The sequence below is a fragment of the Lepisma saccharinum genome, chromosome 7, assembly GCF_977018435.1.
Source record: "Lepisma saccharinum chromosome 7, izLepSacc3.1, whole genome shotgun sequence".
NCBI lineage: Eukaryota > Metazoa > Arthropoda > Insecta > Zygentoma > Lepismatidae > Lepisma > Lepisma saccharinum.
This window is the reverse complement of record NC_139235.1, coordinates 70,069,314-70,094,861: the sequence shown is the minus strand read 5'-3', so window position 1 is coordinate 70,094,861 and position 25,548 is coordinate 70,069,314.

Sequence of the window (25,548 nt, the reverse complement as noted above, 5' to 3'; positions counted from 1 at the left end):
TTCTCCTATCTTCTGGTAAGAATTTCGACAGACCCTTGATTCGTTGATAAGACTTGCTGATGCTGCTTCCAAAGAAGCTGGGCTGGATGTTTCTTCTCTTTTTTCCTATCTCCAGCTGTATCTTCTTTTGAAAGGAGCCGCAGAGGCGGAGAAAATGCTGAAGATGCTTTGCTCAAGCTTCTGGTGACCTTAGCAACTCTTCAGTTTATCTTCTGAGCATAGACCTTTATCGTAATTGACAGATGGAAAATCTCATTATGAAGGTACTGTTCTAACAGGAAGAGAAAACCCCTGTGAAGCTATCGCCCAATTTTCTACCCTAGGGCAGCGAAGAAAGCGTGGACGATTGGCAGGTAATCCTGTCCTTGTGTTGACCAAATGTGAGACGTTATTCAACACTTTGTCGTCACCTTTACTCAGCACCAAGTTGATTGTTTGATTTGGTTTATTTTTCTTCGCGTTTCCGCTACTTGTTTTTTTAATCGCGAAGATGAGGATGAATGATATGATTAAATTTATGAAGTAACACTCACAAAGAACACCCACACCTAGGCCGAGATTCGAACCCGGGACCCACTCCACCACGAAGGTCGGCCCTAAATGGAAAATGAGGAATATTTCGATTCTAATGTATCTCAATAAGATCAGAGCCAGCCACCGTGGCAGAGTGATTAGCACATTGCGCTACGTCGCCAGGGGTCCTGGGTTCGAATCACGGCCTGGGCTTGGATGTTTGTGAGTGTCCATTCATCAATTTCACCGTGTCATCACTCATTCCCACCTTCGCAAGTTAGCCAAAAGTGGCACAAAAGGCGAAGCAAAATAAAGCAAATCAATCAATCAATCAATAAGATCAGACATGGAGGTAATTTTAGCAACCAGAATAGATCTTGCGGCTTAACTTTGAAAAAATTGTGTCCACGACTATTTTGCTGAATAACTGTTAAATTTGCGAAATCATAAAAATACTCATTACTTGGCTTTTCAGATTCGAAGAAGTTAATAAAAGTACAATTAACTTGTAAATTTTAATAAATCTGCATTTTTTTGGTGATGAAAAGGGGGTGGGGCAAGTGCCGTCCCTTACTCTCGTCAAATTTATTGTTATTGTTATTCCTGTATACGAACATCTAGATGCATGAATGAATGACATCCCTAGCACACACCCTCCCCAAAAGCAAAAGCTAGATGTGGCGTTGCAATGTCTTGCGACGAACGAAAATGATGTGATCTTTCTTGAGCGTGGAGCCATGCGTCACAGCAGCTTCTCCTCCATCGAAACGAACGAAATCGCATTTCCTCAGCTTCCTCCCGAGTCTTGGACGAAACGTTACCTATTTCTGGGTTTCGTATCATCCGGCAAATGGCAGAGTCGTTGCCTTGGCAACAAGAGGAAAACACGTAACGAAGTCGCGGCAGCTAAATTCGCCTGGGGATTCTACGACCGTCGCTGTCGTAGCGGGTGAAACGAAGTCATCGCAGTTGAAATAGTGCATGTACCGCCTTGACCAAGAAGAGAATAACCCCTCTGAATCTGTCTTCGAATTTTCAACCATAAGGGAGCGTGGGCGATGCAATCAGCTACTTCCCCTGCATTGCCATAATATAGGTCGTTCTTCATCGTAGAACATTAATGGAGATAACGTAAGACAAAAGATACAAAGAGGGAGAGCATGGTGGGATGAATGAGGCAAAAAGGGGGATGGTATAGAGATTGAATGATTTGGTTTTTTACGTCGTTCTTCTGCTACTTTGGCTAATCGCGAAGATGGTAATGAGTGACTATATCATGATGAAGAGACACTGCCAGAGAACACCCATGGCCAGGCCGGGATTCGAACTCCGGATCTCTGTCGTCGTAGCGTGATGCGATAACCACTCCGCCACAGAGCCGACGGAATGGTATAGAACAGTGCTCCTAAAAACTGTGGTACGCGTACCCCCCAGGGGTACATAAACTACTTGAAGGGGGTACGCAATCAGCTCGGAGAATGATTTTTCATCCATGGTGTACCTAAAAGACACGTACCGAAATAGACTAAAATGGACCCGAATCTCCGCTTGAAAGTTTCATGTTCGCAACCAGACATCAAGAAACTGTGTCAGGCTATGCAGGCACATCCTTCTCAGTAGAAACTCTTAAGATTTACAATAAAAAATCCTAAATTTTGCTTGACAGTTTTTTATCACAAACTTATTTTGTCCTTCACCTTTTTTTTCAATAACTCTGGGAAAATATATGAAAATTAAAGTATTTTTTATGTACATGTGTTTCAGTAAAATAATAAGCGTAGGATTCTAATGTTTATTTATTTACCATCTATCTACATCCAGCCCGAATGCCATTGCTCTATTGCAGATACAAGCCTCCAACATATCAAAAACACCCATCAATCAGGCAGCCCAAAAAAAATCCCCAAAACCCATTATTCGGAGAAAATCTGATGGGGGTGCATTAGACATTTTGTTTCGGCTCAAGGGTACAATGAAAAATTTTGAGAACCAATGTTATAATGAACGTCCAGAGGATTTTTTCCAGGGAAGGGCAAGCAAGGTAATTTTTTCCAGGGGGGCAAAGGAGGTATATTTTTTCTCATAACAGTAATGTGCCCTCAAAAAACACCATTTCAGTCTGAAATTGTCATGTTCCTTCAACATATTTATAATAATTAACATAAATTACTGTGGCTGAAATGAAATTATGTGTGAAATATATAATTTTCAGGTGAAAATTCATTTTCCATGGGGGCCACGGCCCCCCTTGCCCCCCCCTTCCGGACGTCCATGGCTGGTATAGAGAAACAGACCAGGAGAGGTAAAGGAGAAAGGAAGAGAGAGCAAATGAAGAAAGAGAAAGATGAAAAGGGAGGATGAAATCGTCGACTTGTAATCAAGGGAACTCCAGTTCGATACCTGGTAGAGGCACATACAGGTTCGAATCCAAATTAAACTGTAGGACCAATCTAATAGCTACAACCAATCACACAAGACAATGCCTCGTTGCTTGAAACTTTCGTCGGCTTTTAAGGGCCTCCCCGATGGCGTAGCGGTAACGCCGTTGCCTTGTAATTAAGGGGTCCCGAGTTCGATACCAGGTAGAGGCACATGGCACAGTGCTTGTAATCCCACTTTAAATTAGTCTTTCTGTGCATAAAGTGGACTTTACACAAAAATTCAAATTCGTCGGCCTTAAACTGCTTCATCTTGTTTTTAAGAGTATAATATAATTTATTAACGGCGATAAAATCCATCTACACTGAATTTCTGAGTAAAAATATTGGCACGGTCAGCCCCCCCCCCTCCTCCTTCTCTACTCCCATGCGCACGCCTATGCGTTACCCTATCTTTCAATCGTGGAAGGCAAATGGAGCGGAGAAAAACGGACGCGGAACAAAAATACATCCATTAAACGGGTAAGAATCAGGAACCGGTTTTGGACCACATCCAAGTTCGCGATGACTGCATGGCCACTTGGCAAGATCTTGCGCAGGAAATTCCACTTCATTATCATATCGGTAATTCCACAAGAACGAGCAGCAATTGAAGCCGTTTAATGCAGGTTCTAGGAAACCAATTCTGGGTGTTCAGATGTAGACGTTGCTTGTTCGCAATTAAGTTAAGCATTTTGGCCATTAATTGGCTTAGAGAATGCCAAAAAAGACGTCGATTCTCCGTTCTTTGTAATGCAGGGTCCATCGGCGTACACACACGGTCGTAAGTCAGTCGATATCAGCAAATGTTCACCTCTTGACTAGAACTGTAACTATTTGATGTTATGTTGTTCTTAGTGAAAGGTAGCTATTGAAAAGGGCTTGTAGATATCGTTTAGCATTATTTAAGTTGAATTAGCGAATAAATATAGAATGAATAGAAAATTTATCTGCGGAAGAGCGTATTTTTCTTCGGAATTGGTGAAAACACAGTGATGCTGTTGACTTATTTGTATAACGTTTTCCAAACATCTTAGCTCCATTTTCACAAGCTGAATAACTGTTTTGAACGGACTGGGTCGGTAGGGAATATTTCTCGTTCAGCAGGCTTCTATTTACAGAAGAAAATCTTCAACTTGTACCGCAATGTTTTGTACACACCTAGAAATATTCTTCTGGTAAATGGAAATAATTTCTTTTGGAATGAATGTTGTCTATGTGGCTTTACATTGTAAAAAAATAAAACTTGTTTACATTAGAAATGCATATTTGAGAACTGACTTATGGACAATCCTGTATTTCGTAAGAGGGTGTGACAATAAATTGTGATACTTGGTCCTCCAAACTCCACGTCGTTGTGCTTTTCAAGAAGATCTGAGGCCAATTGTTGAATGTGTGGTAATAGTCTCAGGTACAAAAATGAGCAAGTCTGGAAGTGTATAAGGAGATACGTGCTAAAAAGAATTACATCGAGATCCTAGTTCCAAGCAGTGCTCAAATGGGGATAACCATCTCCCCGTTAAGAAATTGTTCATATTTCTTCATGTACTTCATTGCCTCCATGTTGAATCATACAAGCATCTCCCACATATCCCCAATCTTGATCAAGCATCCCCCAGCTAAGAATTTCCACTTCGAGCACTGGTTCCAAGTTTAAGTTTTCCATAAATACGTTCTTTGACCAAAACAAGTTGTCCATTGTTATCTCGTGTACTTTGCATCTTGTAAATTTTTACGTCATTAATTCATGTACATCCTGTACAATGCTTCGTAAAGTAACCACCAAATTATGAACATCCTGTAGATGAAAGTAACCTCGAAGCAAAAATATATTTCCAAAAAATATAAATACATGTCAACATTCTTGTGGAAGGCTAGAAAAATCTGAAATAAGCTCTGCGTGTCTCAATGTAGTAGTTTTTTTTTGGAACGTGTTAAATCAGAATTGGAATTTCCAGCTGGAAATGTCTCCAGAACTTCCAGACAGATCGATACCAGCTTCAAGAACTTTCTGCCTTCCCCAGAATAACATGGATACGCTTGCAAGTCCTCAGTGTTTGGGTCATCCCCCGAAAGACACTCGAAGATAAAAAAAGAAGGCAGGAGTAAAAAGTTTTACAAGTTCCAAACTTCCTTTTCTCTCTATTTATTCCAGAAATTGGGCTCCAGCCTGGAAGATGTCTGTTCTTTATGCTTAATTTAAGACAAAAGAATTCATGGGGGAGAAAGAAAAGGAAATATCGATAGAAAGGAATGAAAGGAATCGCTTAATTATAAGAAAAGGAATGCATTTAGTGGAAGAATTTCTGTTATTAGCTGATGTTCTCTGTGTGGAACGTAACATTTATGATAAATTAAACAAGCATTCACTGTTTGGAAAGTTTCGGTTAATTGGTTCAAAACTGAGTTCAGTTACTCATCTTAAAAAGTAAATCAGTTACAGTAACTTTAATTTACTTTTACTTTACTTTCCGCCGGAAATTTTATTACAAACAATTACATTTATTGCAGCAAAATAAATACATGAACCTCGTACATGTATTGATTGTATCTCCAAATATTGATTGTAATCTTAACATTTTAGAATATAAAAATACTATAAAAGCCGCACTTAGAGATACTTTCAAAAATGATTGATTTTTTATTATATTTATTATTTCTTGTACAATATGTTCAATATGTCTCCCTATATCCACATAAATATGTGTGTGTGTGTGTGTATAATGTAAATATATGTATGTGGATAAGCTTATGGACATGTGTCCATTAATATGTGTATGTATTTATTTCATTATTGTTTCTATCCTATTATGGTCATATTTATTCTGAACAAATCTAATCTACATATGTATTCATGAGAAATGTGATAATATTGGTTGTGGATTTATGCATAATTTATATGTGTTATGTGTATATATATATATATATATATATATATATATATATATATATATGCGAGCACATCATTACTCTACGTTATATAAGTATACTTATATTATAGTTATAAATATGTAATATGTATGTATGCTATTCAATCTCACTTATATGTGTTTATATTCACATTATTTATGTTGTATTAATGCCTCTGTAATTGGAGATATCCTTTCTCTGTAGAAGGCAAATAAATAAGTGTATTCTGAATGAATGAATTGATTTATTTCACTTCGAGTTTCTACTCACTTTTGGCTAATTGCGAAGATGAGGATGATTAATGATGAGATAATTAATGAAGGGAGAGTCTCAGACAAATATGAACAGCACAAGTCTCAGGGATGATTTTGCTGAACATGGGTCTGCAAAATTCAGTTCAGAGTGTACTACGTGGATATCTTGAGAAATTTTCACTCTGTACACCCCTTATATTTGTTTTATTTATATACGAGGGTCACTATTTATATTTTGAGACTAACAATAAAAAAACAGGAATTTGGCATTGAAAACTGCTTTATTGTTTTTCGAAGTATTCTCCTTTATGGTCAATACACTTTTGCATTCGTTCGAACCATTTGTCAAAGCAGTTTTTCCAATCTTCTTGAGACACCTCCATAATATGGTTTTTGAATGAATCAACGGCGTCTTCCGCCGACGAAAATCGTTGTCCACGCAATTTATTCTTGACATTCGGGAACAAGAAGAAGTCATTGGGTGCCAAATCAGGACTGTACGGCGGATAACCCATCTATTCGATTTTTTGACTGTTCATAAAGTCGGTTGTTAGACGAGATGTGTGTCAGCTGGCATTGTCTTGATGAAGAATGATCCGACGGCGTTTGTTTGTTTTCCGTATTTGACCGAAGACCTCTGGCAAATAAATTGTTGTGTACCATTCAGAGTTGACCGTTCTACGTTCCTCTAAAGGCACAGTTGCCACATGACCAGTTTTCCCGAAAAAAGAGGCGACCATTTGTTTCGATGTGCTTCGAGCGCGAACAACTTTTGTTGGATTGGGTTCATCTTGAAACACCCATACAGTCGACTGCTGTTTACGTTCCGGCTCATATGCATATATCCATGATTCGTCACCTGTTACAATCTTATATACGTCTTTTGAAGCACACGATTGTATTTATTGAGCATTTGTTTGCACCAATTGACGCGAGCGTCTTTTTGAGTTTTTGTCAAATTGTGTGGGATCCAACGAGAACATACTCGTACCTTTCTCACAGCTAAATGATCATGTAATATTTTATATATGCTGGTGGAACTAATGCCTATGGTTGCCTCAATCTCACAGTATGTCACATGACGATCTTGCAGTATTAGGTTTTGCACAGCATCAGTGTTTTCTTGAACAACAACTGATTTTGGACGACCTTCGCGAATCTCGTCGGTAAGCGAATGGCAGCCACGATTAAATTCGTTATACCAGCGTTTCACAGTGGCAAAGGATAGGACTTCATCGCCAAATGTGGAAGTAAGTTGATCGATGCACTCTTGTCTTGACAATCCACGTTGAAAATCGTAAAAATCATTGCACGAAAATGTTCACGAGTTAATTCCATTTTATTGTTGTCGCGCAATCTCCAAGGCAACATAAACAACACAAATGAAGCTATTGACAAAACATTTGAAGTACGTTATGGTCAATAATGCCAGACGATTCCGTGCAAACGTCAAATCGCGCCTAACTTCAATCAGTATTGCCAAGGCTCAAAATATAAATAGTGACCCTCGTATATGGTACATAATATAAGTCTTCATATAGCTAAGGGGTGTTTCAGAAATATTTTCGGTTTTAGAACTATTAACATAAATACTTTTTTTTGTATAAAGATAAATTAATTACCAAAAGAAGGCTTAAACATTAAATTTTTATTTGTGGAGAAGAGTATTGCACAGATGGTGACCATTCATGTTTTCACTTTCAATTATGCTAAAGTTTTCGATCACTTGCCGAAGCATTGCACGAGGAATAGCATTGACTTAATCTGTAATTCTTTGCTTCAATTCTCTCAAATTTTGTGGCATTGGGATGTATACCTTACTCTTAAGATAACCCCATAAGAAAAATCTGCTGGTGTCAAATCGGGACCCCTCGGTGGCCAGTTAATGTCCCCTCTGCGACTGATGACCCTTTCTGGGAATAACTTATTGTTGTACAGAACTCTAATCGACTGGCAGGATCTTGTGGTTTTAATTCTTGTGTAATAACAATTTTGTATGAATGGAAATGCGAATAATGCGATGAACTGTCAACTTATGCAAATTTAAAGAAGCTGCACGCAGTCTTAACGATTGGCGAGGATCCTCAGCCTGGCTCACACGGTCAACGTTTTTGTTCGATCTTGATGATCTTGGACGTCCCGGCGTTTTACTCGTCATAGTGCTTCCAGTGTTTTCAAATTTTCTCACCCAATATTTAATTAAATTTGCACTTGGGACGTCTCTCGTTCCTGCCAGGTTATAATGATGGCGGTACAAACGACACACAACAACATAAGAATCATTATTTTTATAAAGCGCACGAACACAAAAAGCACGTTGCTGCCTCGTAAAGCGCTCCATGGCAACTAAATATTAACAATGTTGCCAAGCGTTTGCGATCTATCTCATTTCTCCGGAATGTGCGAATTGCCCCAGAGAGCGGATTCAAAAACAAAAAAAATATTTCTGAGACACCATTTATATTATTGCAACAAATAGAATAATGGTACAAGGATTCGATAAATAATTCGTATGCCAGCCACTGTATTGTGTTTGTGGTTGCATCAATTCCACTTTGCGTCTGTTTCTTTTTCTTCAATTCAAGATCAGCAAGGACCCCTTACTTCGACAATGACTTCCTTCTAGCTCGACCCAACCTCCGTGGCGGAGTAGTTAGCATAACGCGGTCCGTCGCCAGGGATCCCGGGTTCGAATCCCGGCCTGGGTTTGGTGTTCATTGTAAGTGTCTTTTTTAAAATTTTACCATATCATCACTCAACCTCATCTTGGTGATTAGTCAAAACTGGCATAAAAGCTAAGTAAATTAAACCATATCAATCAAACCATTTACGAGCTCTTATACCACGATTCAAATGAACGCAGTGAAGTCTTCGCGGTCAGTAACAAATGACGAATTGCAATTGGTGTCTAATTTAGTGTGCAACGAAAGATAGCCTCATTACCTCAGGCGATTTCACAAAAATCCTTTCACATTAGCATCCAGAGAAGACACATAGTTTGAAACGGAGTTGCCAGATTTAGCTCTTCCCAAACGTTACAAATTTTCTAGTTTACAATTCAAGTGTCGTAAAGTAACTGTTGATTGCAAAAAGTAATTCTGTTACAGTCACAGTAACTAGTTACAGTTAGAATTACTAAAAGAAAGTTGTTGCTTGTATCCTGGGTAGTGTGTAGGTGTTGCTTTGTGTTATGCCTCTCAACCCTTTCACCGATTTGTCAGCCATACTCGTCGTTGCAATTAACCAAGAGAGATGAAAGGATACAATGTTAACCAATCAACGTGCAGTAATTTGAGAAGACAGCTGTGAAAATTATCATAATCAGTAGAATATACAGTAAAACCTCCGTAAGCCGGACTTCGCTTAATCCGAACAGGCTAATGGAAAAAAGCAGAATGCAAGGTTTTAAATGTGGCTAGAAGTCAACAAGAGAACTTTCCAAAGAAAAGGCAGTCAACCACTGAAGAAATTCTGTTTCCGCAGAATTTGTACTGTACTATATAGTGTATTTAGGCCTATGCCCTTTAAATACACCATAATAAAAGTATTTTGTTGCTATAAACGGAGTTTTAATCCACTTTCTACTGTTCCTTTAGGTTATTTCAGTTAATCCGGACTTTCGTTAAACCGGTCAACTTATCCCCCCATTAGTCCGGTTTAACGAGGTTTTACTGTACAATAATTATTATTGTGATCATTACACCAAAAGTTAAAGTAGCCTATATAGTTAGAAATATACTATCTATTAACTTTAACATATTCACACAGGTGATAGTAATGAAGCATCGTTAGGTAACAACAATGGAATGACAAGAATATGCAAGAACAATTGTTCGTTTCCCGGGTATGTTTATGTCACTTTCGTTTCTTTGCCAGAAAGTGTGGATTGTCGTAGTGTGAATAATACAAAAGTATAGCCAGGTATTTTAAAGGTAGTTCAACAGTGAAAAACGTTACAAATGTCGTTATGTGTAGGAAATTGAATCAAATTATTTATTTAACTCTATTTTGGATACAAGCATGAAAGGGGATATTAATTCCAAGAACCTCTCCCCTTTTCAGTGTGCTCATAGAATTATGCATGTAGCTTCCAGTACTGACACCATAATGGCACTTTTAACCACCTCTGACCTGATCGCGTTATTTTGGCTGCTTAACGTGAAAGGTAAGGTTTCAGCCTAATACTTTATTTGGATTTCGTAAGCACAATTCTAACTTTGACGTCTCTTAACAAGAATGATCGTCAAGGACAGTCAGATATGGATGAATTGCAATATTATACCATTTGCGGTTGTCACTAAGTTCGATGATAAAAGTCCAGGAATTTTAAATAATTTCAATTCCGGTCCAGGAGAGAGAAAATCAGCAAGCGTGAATAGGTTCTGGATTGTAGAGAACCTATTTATCTGTAAAGTATTCCAATTTGGTCAATGCGGATCAGTTTAAATCCCGTCCAAGAACATTTTTTCCCCCGAATCAATTTAAATCCCGTCCAAGTTCCGTAATGAAATGAAGCAATGCGCAACTTGGACCGAATTTAAATTGTGCGAGAAAAAATGTTCCGGTCCTGTTGCGATACCCAATGGAACCCAATAGAAAGGTCCCTGGACCTTTAACAACCCTGCTTTATGTCGCTTTTCTGTCGGCAAATAGATGATGAGTGATGATTAGATGAAAGCGACGAAGGGACATTCACAAAGAAGCATTCACGCGGTGAACAGGATTCAAACTCGGATTCCTTCCGCAAGGAGATGATGAGTCGGCCACGAAACCGACTGTATTTGACACTTTAATGAAGTAGATTTTTTTTAGCGATTATTCTATTTCTGGGCGTGTTGAGACAAACGCAGAGAGAGTAGAGTCATTTTTACTGTTACTGTGGCCCAAATGCGTGGTCCGTAAATGGTACCAACCTTCAATTTTATTTTACCATATTTCACTTACAACTGTTCCTTCTCTTCTGTAGTTCAAAAGATAATAATTTTAATTTTATATTATCCTAAACGACTACTAGAGTAATATTCATTCATTTGTACTGGTAGTATTGTACTTTCTCTTGCATTCTATGTAAATACAAAGTATGAAAGCCATCTATATACTTGACCCATTTTGACATTTTTTACTTTCAGATTTGAATTGCCTTTTATCTTTTATCCACACCATTATGGAAGTAAGTACAGTATTTTTTTCTCATGTAATTAGGTGTATTTTTTTAACATTGTTGTTGCCTTAAGGATGTTTCTATGTGCAATCCATTATGTTTTCCGCAACATACGTTTTTGATGTCATAATTCTGAGTGAAATATTGTGAAATTTTGTACTGTACCTACTCCTGGAGGGGCACTAAACGTATTTATACCGATCCCGTTTGTTGTCAATCTGTGTACCTGTGCGTATAGACTACATCTAATGGTAGTCCTCTAAAGACTAACTAACCAACTCTCTAGCCTTCATAAACACGAAGGTTTATGGCTGCAGCAACACAAGCCTTCCATCTGTTCCTACCCTGGGCAAGATCAATCCAATCTTTTCCACCCTTACCGATTTCCTTTAGGTCCATCTCAACGTTATCCATCCATCTTCGTCTTGGTCTTCCTACGGGTCTCTTACCATCAGGTTTACCAACAAGAATCCTGTAAACTCTTCTTTCCTCTGTCATTGGTGCCACATGGCCTGCCCACCTGATTCTTCTTCATTTAGACACAGTTATAAAAATTAACAGTATCTCTATTACTATTTCGGTTATCTTACGTCACTTTTCTACCTCTTGGGTTCATCGTGATGATGAAGATTAATGATGAACTGATGATGATGGCACAACCTATGCCTTACCCATGATTCGAATGCGGCAATTCTGGCTTCGTAGCCCGATGAGGTCACCACACCAATCTACGGAGGCTGGCTGCTGATATATAGCGTTACAACCATTACATCGGTGTCAGTTTATCGGTATTTTTTTTCTTTAACTATTGACTTGGCACGCGGCTTTTCACTGGGTGACCCGTTTAGTCTATGGTTGGGGTACTAATTTTCCCTTATGCCACACTTAAGAGCATTTTTTCCATGGAAACGAGGTAGCCAATGAAAATGGCGGCAAATTCAAGCTGGAGGATGTTGACTTTATAAAAACGACTATAACGCTGAAGGCAATGATCTGATTTCAATGTTCTTCTTCTCTATTAAAAGCTTAAAATGTATCCTATACCTTATCTTAGGTTTGTCGCTATGAGCAAGCGGAGTTTCATAACCGCTGTTGTCTGGCTATTGAGACCAGAAATAGGAAAACTAACCCTAGCTTACCCGAGGTGGTGGAGGGGCTGTCAGGCCACCACCTTTTTTTCTCATTTTCAACTGTAAAAGTTTTTATAAAAAATTGAAAATAAATTTCATTGTTCATTAGGAAGATCTCAATATTCGCTCTTGTTATAAACATAATGTAAATAGGAGGCAAAATGCACTATCAGACGCCATTTTTGAATGCGTGTTATTCGAGCCACTCATACCAGTGTGTATAATTGGCTGGTAATTATGGTAATTATTGTAATTATTATAATTAATAAACATAAAAAGCAACTTTGAAAAATTATTATTATTTTTGTGAGTTCTAGTGAATGGTAAAAAAGTCTCGTATGCCTGAGACTCCTGCAATAATTGGTTATTATTTTTAATTAATTATGGTAATTTTCGTAATTATAATTCATAAATAACTACACATACATGATCAACAAAGGAAGCAGGGATTCAATAACAAAATGGTTTCTTGAATTTTAGTGATAAAATAAGTGTGGACCTGTGAGCCCTCCCCCTCCTCACAGGTAAGTACGTTTCTCGTACGGCACGGGTAAGGTAGAGTTAATAAATCTTACCGCGTGAATCTCTAAGGGTGGGTGAGGGGTAGCATACAACTTTAAAATCTCCCCTTTCACCTTGCATTTATCGCTTTTCTACCTTGCTTGGTTAATCATAACAAATTTCAATGTCGACATGATGAAGAAGAAGAAGCAACAAACACAATTGAACGTGTATGCCTCGACCGGGATTCTACCATAGAACCACTTACTAGCGTGCTACGGATTGAATAATAGATTATTTTTAATCTCCAATCCCTTAATAAAGTTAGAGATTCGCAAACATGTTAACGCAGCCCTGATTTACATGCTTATTCACGACTACATCAAAAAAGCAACGGCTCCGCGTTCAATTAAATCATAAATCCATATCCTCATTTGTTTGATTAGAGTGTTGTGGATACGTCCAATTAATTGGGTAAGAGTCCACAAATTGGCTTCATTCTCGTTCGTGTATAATTGAATACAAATAAACTGACGCGAGCAGGGCTCAATCATACAGGTGCTGGCGAATGATTTGATTCGGTGACACCGCTGGTTTATTTTTCTGGTGGACAAGAGGTGAAACGGGGATTAATAACACCTCTGACTGTAGTGTCAAGATGTAATCACAAAATGTGAAGTCTTGTGTGTTCTTGTCAAATAATTTAATATTTGAGTTTAAATGTGGGCCTATCCTCTTTTACAACTGAATGACTGTGCTGCTACAAGATAGATAATTATGGGCTGAAACTGCCAAATGAGCATATTTTCTTTTTCTTATATTCCTTCATAATTCTTGTTGATAAAACAAATAAAATTGGCTACGGCCGGATTGCACACACGTTTCCGGTTTTATCAGTGGTATCTGACAAGTTGTCACAATGTACAGGATTGCGCACAAAAAATAAGGCGATGTTGTCACATGTAAAATGTTCTCAAGCCGTTCTCACTTCTGTTGTTTGTTTATGTGTGTGTGTGTGTGTGTATGTGTGTGTGTACTTACACGTGTTTTTGCAGTCATTAACCTAACTTAACCTAACTTTTGAGTCTGAGTAAATTGGTATAATTTACTATTTTATTTCTAATTTCTCTCTCTTCTTGTCTAAAGAAAAAACAGTTTTGCGCACAGACTTTAAAGCTATCAAAGTGACAACGTTCCATCAAAATCTGTGGGCAAAACAGGTCAGTGAGATTTGTGAACCATCCTGGATCTAAAGTTTGCGCAATTCGGTTGCGGCGGTAAAATTGTATTGATGTGTAACTACCGTGCATAAAAGAGTGTCTCGCAGTTTCTAAAAGGATTATTTAACTAGACGATTATGTTACTGAGCTAAGTGTTGTTATAGTGCTGAATCCTCTGATCAACTGGATATTCAATATTAATCATAATATTCAGCGTTAATAATGCAAACGTTTGTGCTACTGGATGGACATTTAACATAAGGGTCATTCCACGTCAAATCACCCAGGCCATGTCACCCACCATCTCCGATGTTGATGAAATTCAGTATACTTATAGAACTTTTGATGCTAATTACAAAAATGACAACTTTTTTGAGATTGGTCAAGAGGTTCAGAAATTACGCGTTTTTTAAAATCTCCGTGTATGCCACATGCGGCTCCACTTTGAATGACACGCATTAGGTTATAAATTATAGTAAGTTCTCTCAGGTTTGCCGTAGAAACTTCAAGTTTGATTTCTTTTGCTCAGGATAGTGTAAGCTTTCATTTAAATAAGGTTTCTGATCAGTGTATCAATAATCATGTATTTTGTGTATAGTTTCATGTATTTTTTAGAAAAATAAATGACTAACTTCAAGAGCGAATTTCGGTCAATGCCCCCCCCCCCTTCAATTTCACCCAAATTTTATATACAGGTAGCTGAGAGTGGGTACTAATGCTTGATGGAAAAATTGGGATGGGCGGTTCAGAGACAGGGTGATAAAAAATCATTTTCATTAAAAGTTAATCTTATTAAAAATGCTTATGTATTTAGCACAAAGTCTGAAGTACAATATGTTTTGAGGTATAATATTCAAAATTTCTGTTCACTATGTGTGAAGGTAAGCATAGGCGTAACCTGGTGGGGGCAAAGGGAATCATTTTCCCTATCCAAAATTTATAGATTAATTAAAACCTACAAATAATAATTGCAGTGGAACCCCGATTTCAAGTTCCTCGATTTTACATTTCCATGCATTTTACATTCAATATAGTTGGTCCCAACATAGCAAATTTTCCTCGGTTTTACATTTTCTCGCATTCTAAGTTTTTTCAGCTTGGTCCCCTGAACAACGTAAAATCGAAGTTCCACTGTATCTAAGTTAGTTTCAACTGTCTTCAATTTTTTTAAAAAAAAATATAATCATAGTCATTAGCATTCCCAAGCTTAGCAAATTTTCTTCGAGAACATTCTTCTTTTTGTGCATTTTATCTCAATATGGATTTTTTTTATATACTCTTCACGGAGATACGTAATATGAAGTAAGAATTAATAATACACATTTGTGCTGATTGAGGTTTTTCCAAATGGAGCTTTTCTTGCCGCATACCACAGAAAATCTCCTTGTGATGGGGTGGTTGGAGCACTTAGAAGACTTGTATAGACATCAACAGTATCAAGTAACAAGTTCAGCAATGAAGTACCAATTCCATAGAAATAGTATTAGAGGCATAAATTTCTTATTAATCACGTCAGGTGAAATGACAACAACCCGTAGTACAATGTGTCAGGGATTGCAAAGTACTATAGAACAGCACGATTAAGTATGCACTGTTTTGAACTTAGGCTAAAGGTTATTTACAGTGTTCGGTAAGTTAACTTTTTACAAGTAACAGAGTTTCAGTTACTCATTTAAAAATTAACTCTGTTACACTTACTGGTACTTTGAAAGTAACTGAGTTACTATACAGTTACTGTGAAAGAAACTTAAAGTTAATGATCATTGATTTGTGTAAAAATTACAAATTGTGTTTCTAGTACATAATCCGTATGTCATCATATACCTACATTACTAGGCTACTGCAAATAAATGATGAAACACAGAATCAACTTTGCTTGAACGATTTTAATTAAGAAATCATGTGTATGCCGACCAGGTATTTTGAATATGGTGTCATTGATTCCACTTGCACCTATTACTTTCTCCTCCATTACAAGTTCAACAACATCCAAAGATCCACTCCTTCAACGATGACTGTTTCCTAGTTCGACAGTCCACCTAGAACACTGAAGTTTTCACATACAAGTAGATATGAATTGAAGTAAAGCGTGGATGAAGTTAGCATGCAACAAAGCATAACTTCCTTGACTGGCCAGCAATTCCAAGGAAATCCTTTTACGTAGCATCCAGAGAAGGTACATGTATATTTTTTCTACAGTTGGGAACAGAAAATGTGAACGGCACAATTTATAGTGCATGAAATTTTGGCAATGCATAGAATACAATCGAGTAAGTATTTTTCGGTACTATCTTCATGGGCGTAACTTGGGAACTTGGGAACTATCTTTGGTTGAGAGAATCAAAGTTTTCAGTCCCATAAAAATAGTGTCAAAGATTATTTGCTAAATACATTTGAACAATCACATTATTTACTCCTTTTTTTGTTTGTTCCTCAAGTGCCAGGATGTTCACAAAATATATTTAACTTGTAGGTTTTAATTAATCTATAAATTTTGGATAGGGAAAATGATTCCCTTTGCCCCCACCAGGTTACGCCTATGCTTACCTTCACACATAGTGAACAGAAATTTTGAATATTATACCTCAAAACATATTGTACTTCAGACTTTGTGCTAAATACATAAGCATTTTTAATAAGATTAACTTTTAATGAAAATGATTTTTTATCACCCTGTCTCTGAACCGCCCATCCCAATTTTTCCATCAAGCATTAGTACCCACTCTCAGCTACCTGTATATAAAATTTGGGTGAAATTGAAGGGGGGGGGCATTGACCGAAATTCGCTCTTGAAGTTAGTCATTTATTTTTCTAAAAAAATACATGAAACTATACATAAAATACATGATTATTGATACACTGATCAGAAACCTTATTTAGATGAAAGCTTACACTATCCTGAGCAAAAGAAATCAAACTTGAAGTTTCTACGGCAAACCTGAGAGAACTTACTATAATTTATAACCTAATGCGTGTCATTCAAAGTGGAGCCGCATGTGGCGTACACGGAGATTTTAAAAAACGCGTAATTTCTGAACCTCTTGACCAATCTCAAAAAAGTTGTCATTTTTGTAATTAGCATCAAAAGTTCTATAAGTATACTGAATTTCATCAAAATCGGAGATGGTGGGTGACATTTTCACAAAATTCTGGATGATTTGACATGGAATGACCCATAAATGTTTTACGCATTTCTATTTCCCTTAGTTCAGTGACTATAATTAGAAATCACCGACTGAGACTTTAATATTAGTTACTTCTCATAACGACTACATATTTTCAAGCTCTGGTAAACACCAGTGGCGTAATCTGGGAATTTGGCGGGAGCCTCCCCCATGGCGCAGTGGTAGCGTCGTTGCCTTGTAATGAAGGGGTCCCGGGTTCGATACTCGGTGGAAGCACATAGTGGTTCGGATCCCACCTTAAACTGTAGGTCCAGTCCCGATTACCCTTTCTGTGCATAAAGTGGACTTGAAACAGCAACTCAATCAATCAATCTGAAAATTTGACCTTGTTTACCGCAACAATTCTTATTTATTGTATTTATTGTATATATGATATATCGTACTTATTATATATTAATTAGATATAATAGAAATAAAACATCAATGCAGGCAAGCAAGTTAAACAAAAACAGAAGTGCGACAACTTCAAATTTTCCGACAATTTCTATATTTTTCATAAAATTTTCCGGACCTTCCCGATAGCGTAGTGGTAACGTCATCGCCTTGCAATCAAGGGCTCCCGGGTTCGATTCCCGGTGTGGTTCGGATCCCACTTTAAACTGTATGTCCAGGCCCGATTAGCATATATCTGCATAAAAAGTATATCTAAAATAACAACTCAATCAATCAATTTATTTCTGAGAATTTTGTGCAACAAAGTGAGTGTAAAATATATTATTCGATTCGCGATGTTTGTCTAAAACCCTTCTTCGGTAATGAAAAATGAGCTACCTTCTTTATACATTAAAATTGCGTTCATGATAAAAACTGTGTGTCGAACCATAAAGTCTTCTGTTCTATCAAATACAAGGTGTTTCAATAAAATGGTAACTGAACAAGGTGCGTTTTCGATTCTTTGAGTTACCTTTTTATTGAAACACCCTGTAGCTTCGGTAACTAATTTCATTATAGGGGCACTCTACGAACAGTGGTCCTTCTCCATGTAAATAACAAAATTAATTAATATGGAAATTATTATTGTTTTTAATTGCATTAAGGTTTAGATGTTTGTGAATGCATGTGATTTGCATATTTCACCAATAAAAGTTACTAGCATCTGCAGCCTATATGTTGCACAGACAAATGAAGTCAAAATTTGCTATATTTTTGAAGCTTCACATACGTAACGCACTTTGTTAATACTTTTCATGCATTCACCCCATGCCATAATAGACAAGTTTTTTCATTATTTAGAAGATACTAGAAACTACTTCATAATTCTATGAAATCAGCTCATGATGAATATTTTAATCAAATCTCATGTCTAGAACCTTAACTTTTGTGTGTAAAATGTCACACACATAACGCTGGAATGACCCTACACTGTTTCCGTGATATCAAAAGAAAATTTGCATCTCCAGGAGAATCGAACCCTGACTGTCCGTTCAGATGCCAGACGTCTCCCGAAAAGAGATTCGAGGAACGTTGCTGTAACTTTACATGCGCGGACCTTGCAACTAGAGCATATCGACTGTCGATTCTCCCCCCGAATATTCTCAAAGTGAGGAATTTTCTGAATGGCTGTCTCCCAACTCGGAAAGCTGGCCAGAACCGCGAAAGCAACTCTGGGATCTCGATTCGTGATAAGGATGCTAAAGGACACAGATCAAATGCTGGGAGGAGAGGTTTTTGGCAGAGGAGAGAGGAACTGTCAAGAGCACAACGCTACTGCAGTGAGTCCTGCAATGCATCTGGAAAGAATACGCAAAAACAAGTTCACTATGGGAGACCTGCCGGGGAGGGAGAGTGGGGTGGAGGTTGAGATGCGACCAGATATTCTTTTGCGTTCATTCAATACTTGTCCTCAAGGTACCCGTCACAACTAGGGTTGCCAGGCGCTATCTTTTTCACCAACATGTCCTACATTTTAATCTTACGTCAGGTAGGAATTTGGTAGAAAAAATGATTCTACAATTAGACTAACTAACTAACTCTATAGCCTTCTTAAACTCGAAGGTTTATGGCTGCAGCAACGCAAGCCTTCCATCTGTTCCTATCCTGGGCAAGATCAATCCAATCTTTTCCATCCTTACAGATTTCCTTTAGGTCCATCTCAACGTTATCCGTCCATCTTCGGCTTGGCCTTCCTACAGGTCTCTTACCAAATTCTTCTTTTCTCTCCCATTCGTGCCACATGGCCTTCCCATCTAAGTCTTCTTGATTTAATTATCTAGACATGGATACAATTTATGTAGTTCTAAATTATGTAACCTTCTCCACTCACCTATCTCCTCATTCCTTTTAGGTCCAAATGTATTTCCAAGGATTTTATTTTCAAATACTCTATATATTTTCAAATTATCCTACACTTAGAGCATCACGTAATTTCAATTCAGAAAATAAGTCTTTCAGTTGAAAGAAAAGAAAATCTTGGAAAATTGAGAAAAAGTATGCCAGTGTTATTGATTGTTTTAACTTTTGACAGTGACGGAGATTATGAAGAGTAGTTGGAACCCTTCTTTGCCCACCGGCGGCCCCAGGGGGTTACGGAAGGGCTACTGGACGGTTTTGAACATTTTAATAACACGCAGCAATAAGCGGCACGATATATATATATATTTTAAAATAGTTCGTAGTATTGCTTCCCTTCGGATACTCAGTTGTGGTCTGGTAGTGAGTGAATCGCATGATTTAGAAGAGTCTTAACAGTTTGCATATTTCTGAGTTTTTCTTTCTGGTTTTCCGTTTTCACATCCAATGAAAATGAGTGGAGTCACTCGGGGGAATATGCCCATCGGGGTTAAATGCCCACCCCCTCGTATCTCGCGCAAAGTTAATGTTATGGCAACTCTCCGACTGTTGTTTGAAAGCACCCTCCGTGGTGAGACGAGGCAGCAGGTTTGGAGCTTGTGTGAAAAAATCTGAAGCCATCCAGGGTTAATTTCATGAGGTAAGAAGACAATTTTTGAGATACTATTTTTTTGGACGTTGCTGTATTAACTGTGTGGAATAATATTCCCAAGAGAGAAAGAAACTGAATTATATTTGGTGTAAAGATCAAGAGTCAGGGAAACATATCTGCAGAGTGAAACTGCCGCCTGGTGCTCAGAGTTGCCAACCCAGTCATTCAATTTTCTGGTTGTAGCTGTGGGGTGATATGCCCACAGAAATTAAGTATAATATGGGCATTATTATTATAAGAAAGGACCACAATGTGACTGGATCCAGTGTATTCGTTGTAGTATGTGGATGCATGAAATATGTACCAAATTCATGTCCAAAGTGCAATTCAATTTCTCACAAATGTAAACAGTAAAAGAGGCTATGATAAATTCAAAATAAATGTTGTTAGAAACGCTATGCTTTTCTGTACAAATGATTTTCTGTTTACGAAACAAACGTTAATAATCTTCCAGTTAATTCTGTGTGTTATTTTCCTTTAAATATGTCATGTCAGGTATTACAACAATTGAAGACTAAAATTGATAAACGCTGTAAGTGCCACAAGAATTCAATAATGTGGTAAACGTGAAATATGGCTGGTAGCCCTCTAAGTAGTTCAAAGGGCGTGTAAAGATGTCTCTAGTGTGCACGTTCTTACGGGCTGATGTTCGGAACGATGCGATTTCCCAACAATTTCGCTATTGGCACTTACAACGTTTACCACTTTTAGTCCTCAATTGCTTCTTGTATTGGGCATTTTGCCCCTAATGGGTGGTCATTTTACCCTGAACACGAAGTGATTTGCCCAAATTGCCGTTCATCTGTTTACTTTTCTATGGTTCTTTTGCTATAAGACTTCCAGTAATAAAACTTATAGGTAAGAATAACAAAACATGTAGCTTTCATTTGACATCCTTTTCATTGGGACACTCCTTCATTTCGCGAAGCTGTAAACCGCCAAAGAAAAAGTTGGGCGTATTCCCCAGAGTGACTCTACAGCAAAGAAAAAACTGTCAGGGGCAGAAAATAGGAAACGGCAGAGAGAACGGGAAAATGTTACCTTGCGTCAGTCTACTTTCATGAATAATTTTCTGAAACGTTCGAAATCATTGTAAAACGGCCTACTTCTAGCGAATCATTTTTGTACACTTTTCCCGAATATATCATAGTGATTTTTTTTTTGCGATTCGAGTTTCGAAACTAGAGATATTGACACTTCAATTTTGAACAACATTAGTTGTCAGGTTTAGTGTTGTTTTTGTCTTTGCTTCTCTCCTGGCTTTTCTTTTGAAATCGCAATAAAATATTGCTGCAAGAATTGGACATTTCTTGGTAAAACTACGTATAGTATTAGGTACGGCTAACAACAACAAAACGAGACGTGAGTTAACCAACCTTTCGTCCGTGAAGTTAAGTTATTGAGAGACAATGAGAACATTTCGCCCCTGAGAAAAAAGTTGACCAAATCATACGTTTTGGGCGAGTATTTGAGTGAAGTAGTCGTACCTAATTCTATAGTTTAACCCATTTCTCAGTCCAGTCGTCTTAATGATTCTAAAAGCAAGAAACAAATTCTCTTTTTTTTGTCCCCCCAAAGAGGGGCCTTCCGGATGGCGCAGTGGTAGCGTCGTCGCCTTGTAATCAAGGTGTCCCGGGTTCGTTACCCGGTGGAGGCACATAGTGGTTCGGATTCCACTTTAAACTGTAGGTCCAGTCCCGATTAGCCTTACAGTGCACAAAGTGGACTTAAAACACCAACTCAATCAATCAATCGTCCCCCAAAGAAAATCAAATATTAGGATTAGACATGTAATTATTCTGTTCGGAACTCTGAAGTTCCCGATTTCATCTTTGTGGCTTCTAGGTTTTTTTTTTAATGTTGGTATGTATACTTAGGACCAAAAATCTTAATTTTCAGCGTAGAGATAAGTTTCTCGAAGTTGACTGGTGAAATAAAAAATAAGAAGCACCATAACACAAGATCGACTCGAGGAATTATTGATGATTTTTGTTGAACAAAACTTGTGCAGAAATGTTAATGTTTCGCATTGCATTGGTAGATTCAGATAGTACGACCCTCGTAGGCTTCTTTTGTAAACTCAACTGTTAACCTTGGTATTTTAAACATGCACAAACATTTCAGTACAAATAGAGGAAAATTAAATAAACCAACGGCACCGGCGCTACAAGAGAAAGGTAGATTTTTTCTGCTTAGAGTGTAAGGTGGGTGGAGGGCAATATTTTGGAAGGAGGATAGAAATCAATGATCGATCATAAATTAACTTTCGTTTCGGAACACATATTGAAAAAATATTGTATGTAATACCTCGTATCATGTACTAGGTTCTATTATAACAATATATAAAGACATTAATTATATTATTTAATTATTAAATAATAATAATTAAATGTTAATAGTTTCGTTAGAAGCATATAGAAATATGCCTGTATATGGGATCCTTTTTACTAGTGCTGTATATTCCAAAAAGTTCTTACGTTAATTATACTGTATTATTAAACTTTAAAAAAATCGTCATACAAATACTACATATAAAATTGCTAGAAAAAATTAGTATAATACATTCAACTAGAAAAGAAATCCACGAGCAAATTTTATTGTACAAAATCATCAATGGATCAACGCAAAAGCAGGAAATTTTAAATTTATTGAAATTCAGCCGGACCCTGTGGCCGAGTGGTTTGCACATCGCGCTGCGACGCCAAGGGTCCTGGGTTCGAATGTCCCGGGTTTGTGAATGTCCATTCATCAATTTCATCACTCATCCCCATCCTCGCAAATTAGCCAAGAGGAACAAAACGCGAAGTAAAATAAACTAAATCAATCAATTAATTATTGAAATTCAATGTGAACAAAAATAGGTTACACACGCAAAAATAGGTTTGCTTTTGCACTTGCTTCGCTTTTACAGTAAATTGTACGTTAGTCACGTCAATTGGTAAAGGTATTGTAATATATAAAAGACTGTGTGAAACTGATCTTTCGGGTTGTCCTCAAGAATTCATTAAAACTGTCATTATTTTTTGAACTGAACATGTATCTTCAGCTGAAACAATGAAAATACACACTCGCATCGACCGCGAGGTGCAAGAAACGAAGATATATATATATATATATATATATATATATATATATATATACCGTTCAAAATACAGTAGAGTCTTGATAATCCGATGTTCCATATTTTCCAAAGCAAAAAGAAACTAAACAAAACTTTAAAAAAATCGCTGCTTTTGAGGCGACAATGTACTACATAGAACAATAGAACAACAAGAGGTAACAATACCGACAATCTGTTTTTCAGACGAAGGCGTGACATTGTTGCTCGGAAACCATGCAACGTCCTGAAGCATAAGGCACTTCACCATTTCCGTAAGGTATATGTTGAATACTGTTCAACTATTTTTTCCTAACACATCATTATTACTGCTGTACTGAGAAATGTAAGTACACTGTTCATTATTCATAACAGTACTGTAATTCTATTAAGCATTGTTTCCATGTTTAATAAAACACCCACAATGTATTGTCAAATAAAGACATTATAAACGTGACGTTACAACCTTAAAGCAAGGTCTTCCTCACACTCTGGACCAAATTCAAAATATTGATTACTTGAAATCCTCAATAAAGATTTTGAATTTGGTTCAGAGTCTGAGGGGGACTTTCCTATAAGTTGAAACGTCATGTTTATAGTAGGTTTATTTGTCAATAAATTCTACCTTGGTCAGCATTTTGGGTGCTGTACAATACAGTAGATCTTTGTTGTATTATCTTTTCTTTCGCCCCATCCGATTTTCCATAGGTCATTCCGTATAGCCCGAGTTATCTGTAATTCGAGGTAGTCTCGGTCCTGTCCACCTGGTATCATATATTATATTCAAAACATTTTTTTCAAAACAATTAAAGGGGGTGTTTTTGAAATTTTCAAAGAAAAGCTTTTTTTGAGTTTGTGAAAAATTACAAAATTCAAGTAACACAGTCATGTTGCATTCCAAATCAAAGCTTGTTACGTTCCTAGTAACTTTCCTCACCCTTTACTCCTATAGCCGGGAGCATTGAGGCTCTGAGGGTCTTCACTGAAACCTATCTTCAGGGTAGGTGCAGAACAAATCCAACCAACGTCGTGAAGTTTTAATGAAATGTTTATTTACTGCTTGAATACTTACAGCCAGTGGTTAGGTAATTCATAACTGGAACTTGGAGATCAATTGTTAATAGATAATTTCAAACTTACTGGAAAGGTCAAACTAGGGTGGCCCAAACCTAGGGTTTACAGAAGAGCGGCATACACCTATTCACTTCTTCCTAGACTTGGAGTTATCACCCGAGATTGCCAATTTAGGTTTTACAGAAGAGCGGCTTGCACCTATTCACTTCTTCCTAAATTGGAACTTATATCCCATTCGGCTAACCTAGGTTTTACAGAAGAGCGGCATACACCTATTCACTTCTTCCTAGATTAGACCGTTCCTATTTGGCCAGTCTAGGTTTTACAGAAGAGCGGCTTGCACCTATTCACTTCTTCCTAGACTGACACCAGAACAGACCTCCTTACGGACCAAACTCCTTCGTATTTATACCCAAAGTTCCAGCTTCGAACACCTGTCTTTAGGTAATTTCTTATTACAATACTCTAAATTACAACAGAAAGATATTTGAAAAATACATAGTTTGGCAATTAATAATTTACAAAGAAAGTTTACATATTCATTTGAGTTAACAATTATTTCTTTAACGTTGATAAAATATTACATTTTGGAAATATACAAATTTAAATGTTCCGCCATTATTTAATTACAATTAGGTTAGTTCATCAAACATGGATAATCTTTGATTGGCAAATCTATATTTACATCATAATAAATGCCCGTTGTCTTAAGCGAGCTGACTTCATTAGATTGTTATAGAAAGGTGAATACATTAGTTCAACAACGCCTTGATTGGCGCGTTCATATTTGCGTCACAACATGTAGTATCACGGACATTAACAAGGACATGAGGTAACACTATATAAATTTTTCCTTTTAACACGGCATTGCAAAGTTACAAAATAAGTAAGGTCGTAACAAGCTCATTAAAAGCAGAAGAGAATGACAACAATTTGAACTCTCTAGGTAAAATAGTTATTGTTCTACACCTGTTTAAAGATTTCAAAATGTCGTCAAATTTTGGGATTTTTGCGTTTTTGAAAGTCAATAACTCAAAAACTATGAGCCCAAATATCTGAAATTTGGCAGTTTTCGTCAACTTTACTGGTACTGCCACTGTACCAAAAATTATCAATTTCTGAGATGTCAAGGTTCAGACCATTGG